Source organism: Petaurus breviceps, unplaced genomic scaffold (genome assembly GCF_028583685.1).
Source record: "Petaurus breviceps papuanus isolate PSGF00001 unplaced genomic scaffold, PetGlider_PUasm1.0 156, whole genome shotgun sequence".
NCBI lineage: Eukaryota > Metazoa > Chordata > Mammalia > Diprotodontia > Petauridae > Petaurus > Petaurus breviceps.
The window spans coordinates 3,670,211-3,679,201 of NW_027185720.1; positions in this window are offsets into that span (position 1 = coordinate 3,670,211).

Below are 8,991 nucleotides of genomic sequence, written 5' to 3' on the forward strand. Positions count from 1 at the left end.
GGGGGGAGGGATGTTGAAAGCACCCACTTTTTAAAAGGGACAGGATCAAAGTAGAGAATAGAACAAGCAGGAGGTGGGTTAGGAGGGAGGGAAATATAGTCAGTCTTTTACAATATATCTACTATGTTAGTGTTTTGCATTAGCCACACATGTACAACCTATACTGAACTGCCTATCTTCCCAGTAAGTGTGGGTGACAAGGAAGGAAGGGAACGAAACTGGAATTCAAAGTTTTAAAATCAAATATTCAAATATACATGTGTGTGTGTGTAAGTATATGTATATATGTGTGTGTGTGTATATATATATATACACTATTATTAATATTATTTTACATGTAATTGGGAAATAAGATGTACAGGCACTGGGGCATAGAAATCCACTGGAAACGTTGAAAGGGGTATGGGAGAAAATATGGGAGAGAGCAGATTGGAGGAGGGGATATCCTGTGGGACTGCTATTTTGGGTCGGTGGGTAGGGGAAAACCGGGGAGAAAATTTGTAACTCAAAATCTGGCGAAAACGAATGATATAAATCAGAAGCTAATAAAGCGTTTGAAAAGAAAGACTTTGTATAATGAGAAGACAAGAATTGTTTTAAAAAACCCTGTTTTGGGGAAAGATTGAAGGCAAATGGAAAAGGGAGTGACAGAGGATGAGATGGATGGATAGTTTCATTGAAACCATGAATGTGAGCTTGGACAGACTGTGAGAGATAGTAGAAGATAGAAGGGCCGGGTGTGCCATAGGGTCCAGGAGGTCCTGAAAAGTTAGACATGGATGAACAACAGGAAAGAGCATGCCAGGTACTATACTACTTTTTTCAATGCCCATATTAGCTGCTACCTTTTCACAAAACATTTCTTGAAATTTTCCTACAAATGGTTTCTTTTTTTCCATAGTACTTTGTGGGCCCACTCCTTTCTCAGGTTTTACATTCTAGTTAATTTTTTATATGTGCTCCACAGTCCTACAATAGTGCATTATGATCTACTTTACAAGAGTAGGGACATGGACATGCCTACTTTGTATCCCCATTGCCCAGAATAATGCCTGGAATGTAGTAGGTGTTTAATATATATTTATTGGACTGAAAAATAGTAGTCATCATGGCTTAGGCTCTGAGATTTAAATGGGATGCTTTGTATTTTGATTATTGGGTCGTAAACCAGCTTTCTAAAACACTGGAGCTTTGCTATCATTTTGTACTTGGGGTACTGGCTATAGGACTATATCATAATAATAAAAATAACTCAAATTTATGTTGAAATGTATGGTTTATAAGGCAAAAAAGCCTGCAAAGCTGTAGATGTAGGCATCATTTTTGCTATTTTATAGATAATAGTTCACATTTATATATTGCTTTAAGGTTCACAAATTATTTTATATGCATTATATCATTTAATCAGAACAAAACTTTAAGATAAATGGTTATTATCACTATTTTTCAGATGAGAAAATTGAGACTCAGAAAGATTAAATGACTTATTCAGGGTCACAAAATTATAAAAATGTGAGTGGAGATTTGATCTCATCATTTCCTACTTGACTGTACACCTGGACTTTATCGTTGTCTCCAGAATTGAAATGTAGAACTTCTTACTACCACCTGCCCCTTAGGTACCTTCCTGTCTTTAATTGAAAATTATAAAATGTGGACATCAGAGAGTTCCTTCTAAACCTTTTATTTAAGGTTCATCATTTTTGACCTGGCTGTTGGACTTCATCATACATATGCACTAGGTACCTTTCCTCTACCACCATTCATTTTCACATTTTTTAAAAATATGTCTTTCCCCCATTGTGATCTTGAGGTCAGATATAATATTTTGTCTTTATTTATATCCCCAGTGCTTAGTAGAGTTCTTGGAACATAGTTGGTGTTTAATATATATTTTTTTGATTGATTGAGTGAATAATCCCCAATTTTCCCAATTTCAAATTTAGAGCCCTGACCTCATGGTTAGACTTGCAACTTCTATACTACATGGGAAAATGAAGAACCAATAGCTGTGATTTCAAGGAGTGCATTGTTCATGGTTACCTGACCATGAACAATTGTCTGACCTAGGCTGTGAACCCAGGTATTCTTTCTCCAAACTCAGTGAGCTTTTACCTATACTATAAGGTAGATAATATGATTTAACATGTTTCAACAATAAAAAAATGACATTTAACTGGATTCAAGGTAATTAGAAATAATATTATATAGTATTAGGTTATATCCAGTTATTGTACAATGTATACTTTCTCTTCATAGAGTGTTGGGTACAGATATCACATGTAGGGAATTTTGTCTTTAATATTTTTTCTGATTTATGCCAAAAGATTTTGAGAAGAAGCTATTGTTCAATTGTCTTAACACTTAATCAAAACTGAATGTTATAAAATAGTAATAATCAAACTTCTCTTCCCCAACCCCATCTTCTTTATAGAAATGAGGGACTACATAGGTCAAATTCTGTAGATTTTTCACTATTTTCATTAATTTTTCTTGACTTTTTCTTTTCTATTTTTATCCTTTATTATAAGGGATTGCTTTCTGAAAATAAGAAGGGCAAAATATACTAGGAAATATGGTGACAGAATAATTTTGTTAATTAAAAGAAATTAACAGAATAATTAACAGAAAATTAATTTTCTTAATAAGCCCTTTCCTTTCTCCCTAAGGCCTAGCACTATCCATCCCAAAACACCTAGTAATTCATTACTTTGTATATATTTGTATATATCCATCATATATGCATACATACATAGGTACATATGTATGTACTTATCTGTATGTACCTATTTGTACTTGTCACTCACTCTCATTAGAACACAGAAAATATAAGGAACTCGCCTACTAAGTAGGAGTTGTTTTATATCCTTAGTATCTAGAACAGTGTTTGAAGTATGATAGAATATAATAAGTTCTGGTTGGATGGATGGAGTCATAGTTTTCTAATGGCATTCAAAAGATAAAGGTTACTTGTCTAGCATCAGTCAATATGTGCCTAAAATGATGACACAACTAACCTATACCACTACCATTATCACCACCAAACCCAAAACCAAATGCCCTGAAAGAATCATCAGTATAACTACTATTAAGATCTCTAGATATGTTGAAACATCAAGTACTCAAATCAGAAAGCAATAATTGGGAACACTAAATTGATATGTCACTTTCCCCCTCAATGATGTAGCCCACATCTTCAGTCACATGGATCCCATGGTGGGAGGATCTTGCTGATTGAGTAGAGCAGGAAGGATATAGGAGGAAGAGAGAACAAGAGAGCTGGGAGAGAGTAAAGCAGAGCTGAGAAAGACCTGAGGAAGAAAGCTAGCATGGCTGAGAGAGGGAGGAATTTTTTTAGCAAAGCCTGTTTGTGGGGAGTCCTAATGGAGGGAAGACTTGGAGATGGCAGTGTTTCCTGCATTGGTGATGTTTATAAATTTCTTTGTTACGATGGTGGAATTGTCTTTCTGATATCTGTATAAATATCTTGGTTTAGTCTTTGAGAATTTGTTTTGTTTTGCTATTCAATCCTGGAAATGCACATGCATATTCACAGTGGCTGCTACAGGTATCACATTGGCAATATATTCTCTCCTTAGAAGTCTCAGACATTTTCAGGAAATCTTAAGCACACAGTCCTTGGGATGGTCCCTAGAGGCCCATTCCTGCATGGATTACATGGGATTCAATCTCTGCAATAATACATGTGGTTATGTCACTGCTTTCCCAACAACCATTTAAATGCTCCTTTTTGTTTAATGAGATTTTGATATTTCATTTCCCACTTCTATGAAATTGCACAGTTGCATCTTCATAACTGGAATCCACTCCATCTTTGTCTTCTTCTCTGAGAATCCCCATCTTTCTTCAAAGATTAACTCAATTTTGATTTCCTTCATGAAGCTTTCTTTGATCCTTCCCCTGTTTCTGGATTATCTCCCTCCTTTTTTGCTTACATTATATTCAATGTATACAAGGTCTATTACTTAGAAAAATGCAAGATTTTTGAGAGCATATTTACTTTTTTAAATCCTGGCATCTCCAGTCCTTAGCACGGTTCCTTGACCATTGTCAATACTTTACAAGTATTCATGTGAATCTGTTGAATTGAATTTCACCTGGAATTCAATACCATCAACAGTATGAGAATACCATGTCTTTCTGACCTTATCTACTCTTCTCTGGGCAGTCTTTATTCCAATAAAAATCAACCTACTCATGATTCCCAGGCACATATTTTAAACTCTCTAGCTCCATATCCTGTTAACACTGTTCCTTATTCTGCAATATACTCCATGGCTTCTTTTTCCTTGCTGAATTTCTATCTTCAATTTAAAAATCTGATCAAATATCATTCATCCTTGAACTCTTAAGTCCTCAGTCAGGAATGATGGTTTTTAGTTTAGTTTAGTTTGGTTTAGTTTTGTTTCCTCCCTGAGATGTAATAGAGTACTGTTTTCTATATTTCTCTAATCTGAATATCAGAACTTGCTATGGATTGTATGTGTATGCATGTTATTCCCTTGCATGAATGTAAACTCTATAAAGGCAGAGAATATGTCTTATGTAAACTGCAGATGTTCCTTATCACTTAGCAAAATTCTATGAACATAATGCTTAACACATATTTATTCAATTTAATTATCATGAAATGTTATCATTTTCAAATCCACAGTTCTGTGTGACAGAGAAATTTCATTTTTGTCCCAAATCGTAAGTTAAAGTTTGAATGACCTTCATTAAATAAATATTTCTAGGCACATTTTCCTACTTATTTTTTATTAATTCATTTTAAGTGAGTATAATTTTGATTTTGTGAAGATTATATAGATAATCTTTACTGTTGTATGTGTGACATATTGGTGAGAGATATGTATGTGTGCATAATATTATAAACTCAAAGCTAGTAGCATAAAACCTAATTGAACATTTTAATTAGGTGTTTTTTTTAATAGGTCCTGTTCTTTTTTTTTATAAAGCAATTGGGGTTAAGTAATTTGCTAAAGGTTACATGGCCAGTTATTTCTGGGTGTGGTGCAAAGTATCAGAGCCCGGATTCGATCCCCAGGTCATGCCGACATTGGGGCTGGCGCTCTTACGCGCTGTGCTACCCGGCCGCCCCAAAACGCCCTGGTGTGTTTTTTGAGTATACACACACATACGTATACACATAGGTGTGCATATATTCTTCGCCAAACTTAACACAAGCTATTACAATGATTAAGGCTCAGGATTAGAATGAAAAGAGAAATTCATGGACCATAAAAATGTAATAAAGCAATTTTACTTAAGAATATATAGGACACAATTAAAACAAATTGTAACTCTTCTTCCCATCTATAGACACTATAACAATGTCCATCACAGTTCAAAAAGGTGCTGCAAAGCGTAGTAGTAATTCTAAAATCACTGACAATAATAACTCATTGGTTGGACATATCATAGGCCATGGAAGTCAGACCAATGATGTTCCTAAGAATGGTCTATCTTCCTCTTCATGGAAAACAGAGCAGTCAAAATAAAATAAATTTCACTTCTACCATAATGTATATATTTTTGCATGAATATGTGTATGTGGATTGGAGTATACCCCATGGAGTGCCAAGATGTGCCCTATTTACTTCTGTGGAAACAGTTCAGCAATGAAGGACTTTGGTCTTTTGGAATAATGAAGCATTTCATTCATTTATTTTATTTTTTTATTGTTTTTCTATGTAGGAATGCTAAAAGTTCAACTTTCATAAGTTCCTTATGATTTCTTTTTCCTGTTTATCTTCTTATGCTTCTCTTGCTTCTTGTATGTCAATGTCAAATTTTCTATTCCACTCTGTTTTTTTCAGCAAGAATGCTTGAAAATCCTCTATTCCACTGAATGATCATTTTTCCTCCTGAAACATGATACTCAGTTTTGTGGGGTAGGTGACTCTAGGTTTTAATTCCAGCTCCTTTGACCTCCGGAATATCATATTCCAAGCCCTTCGCTCCCTCAATGTAGAAGCTGCCAGATGCTGGATTATTCTGATTGTGTTTCCACAATATTCAAATTGTTTCTTCCTGGCTGCTTGTAATATTCTCTCCTTAATCTGGGAATTCCAGAACCTGGCTGTAATATTCCTAGGAGTTTTCTTTTGGGGATCTTTTTCAGGAGGTTATAGGTGGATTCTTTCAACCTCTATTTTGCGCTCAGGTTCTAAAACATCAGGGCAGTTTTCTTTGAGAACTTCCTGGACAATGATTTCTAGGTTCTTACTTTGATCATGGCTTTCAGGTAGTCCAATACTTTTTAAATTATATCTCCTGGATCTATTTTCCAGGTCAGTGGTTTTTCCCATGAGATATTTCACATAGCCTTCTATTCTTTCATTTGTTTGAATCTGTTTAACAGCATCTTGATTTCTCATAACGTCATTAGCTTCCATTTGCTCCAATCTAATTCTGAAGCAATGATTCTCCTCACTGAGCTTTTGAGATTCTTTTTCCATCTGGCAAATACGACTTTTTAAGGCATTCTTCTCTTCATTGCCTTTTTGAGCTTCTTTTGCCATTTGAGTTACTCGATTTTTTAAGGTATTAATTTCCTCAGTCAGGCTGTTGACTCTCATTTCATAATTTTCTTGCATTGTTCTCATTTCTCTTCCCAATTTTTCCTCCACTTCTCTTATCTGTTTCCTAAGGTCCTCTATGGCCTATAACCAACTCATATTTTCCTTTGAAGCTTTTGGTGCAGGAGTTCTGACTTCACTGTCTTCCTCCTGTTGCATGCTTTACTCCTTTTTTTTTTCCCCAAATAGGAGTGTAATATTGGAATTTTCTGTCTGCTTTGTTTCCTTTGCCTGGACATATTGCCCCTCAGTCACTTGAACCGTGGGCTTTTCGCCACAGTAGGACTCTGCCACCAGACAGGGGAGCTTTCATCCCAAATGCTGGGGTTTTCTCAGCTGCCAGAGATATTAGATGGGTTCCCTCTCTGAGGTCTCCACACTCTCTGGCAAGCTGGACACATACCCCAGGACCTCCACCCTAGACTGCAATACAGATCCAAGAAGGTTAAAGCAAGAGGGACTACCCCTCAGACAGGTGCGTGGTCTCCCTACACTCTGCAAGCCAGGAGCTGAAGCTGCCACCTGGTGCTGGCTGGCTGTGCTGGTGTCTCAGCAGCTTCTCACACAAGGGGCAAAAGTCTTGCACTCCCACTTACTGGGTCCCAAATTCCTGACTGCACTGATCTCTCATTTTATCCTTCGCGTCTATGTGTTGATAAATCTGGAAATGGCCACAGCTGCTGCTGATCTGGAGTCCCTCTGGCTTGCGGCTGGTCAGGCCCACCCTGGGGCTAAAGCCTCCGCTTGGGGCTGGGCTCCACTCCCAGAGTGCTGAGCTGGCTGAATCCTGCTGGCCTGCTGGGCTTTCCTCAGCCGGAGGTTAGCTTCTCTGTGTCATTTGTGTGTTCTGCAACTCCAAAGTTTGTTTAGAGTCGCCTTTTTACATGGATTGGGGAAGGTGGAAGCAGGAGCTCTGGGGAGGTAATATCATTTTTTTCATCTGGAAGTGTATAGTATGTTTTATACTGAGTTTTTGAGATTATCTTGGATAATTTTATTGTGGAGAATAGCTAAATTATTCACAATTAGAAGATCTCACTTTTAAAAATGAGACGTTGAAGTATACCAAATCTTGAAGTCTAGAAATATTAAATATGTACATACACACATGCATGCATACACACACACATCCATATTTCCTTTAAAAATTGTGTTAAAGTTGAAGGGAGAAGTTACTACAAATTACCCCCCCCAACTGTTAAATTTGCATCTAAGAACTGTTTATTCTTCGTTTTGCAACATTTTAGTGGGATTTTCTTGTAATGTGTATGGCTAATAATTTTAGCCTTCATGTTTGTTTATGACATGTGTGGATTTATGTGTGGATTTGCATTTGCAAAGATATATCTAGAAACCTATAATGTCCCACATGTCTTAGTTTTATTATGAGATTCAAGAATGTCATGTGTCATGAGTCAACTCAACTTCCCAGAATCCTTTAAATTATACTTGAAAGTGAGAAACAAATTTTCATGCCCTTCTTCTTAGGATTGAAAGCAAATGGGATCCCATACAAGCCCTTCTGGTACCCATCTTCTATGCTATAACAAAACCTATAATACAGTGCAACTGTTATTAATACACAGGTAAATAACCATTAAGGTGACTGCAGTATATTATATGGCCAAGACTACGTCACTTTGATTTCAAACTTCCTTTTATTTCATTTCTCCTTCATGCTTTTGTCTTGTTTCCTTCTCTTCCTTTCTCTATCATATCCCATGGCCTAAATGGTCAATCGTGAATTTCTAGAACAATAGAAAGGAGGGCAGCAAATGTCTCAGTTTCCTTGAAACATTAAGTCAATTATGTTAGTCTATTTCCTTAAAACTGAGTTCATTATTAAGGTTGTCATTCCAACCAGTTTAACTTCATTGGCCACTGTCATATCAATTCCATTCAGTTCCATTCAATAAGCATTTTCTTTTTATTTTATGAAATAAAACAAGTATTTCCATAACACAGTACCATAAAAAGACAATTGTACATGAAACTGCATATCTACTAGGTACAACTTGGTATTCCTTTCAAATAAGCAATGGAATTATCATGTAATTTTTTCTTCCCTCCCGGTGCTCTAGAGATAGCTACCATCACACACACACACACACACACACACACACACACACACACACACACACATACACACCTGTATGGACACCCAGATTGTTGAATAAGTCAGCTTGTTCTGTCCCTATCCCTTTTCCTCTCTCTGTCCCTCTCCTTCTTCTTCTCCTCCTCTCCAAAGGAAGGCACATTTTGATGGAAAGAAGCTGCCCATTTAACTTGGAGTTCACTAGTTATATATCTTTCTTTCTTCTTTCCCTCCTTCCCTTCTTCCTTTCCTTCCTTCCTTTCTTCCTTCTTTCTTCCTTCCTTCCTTCCTCCC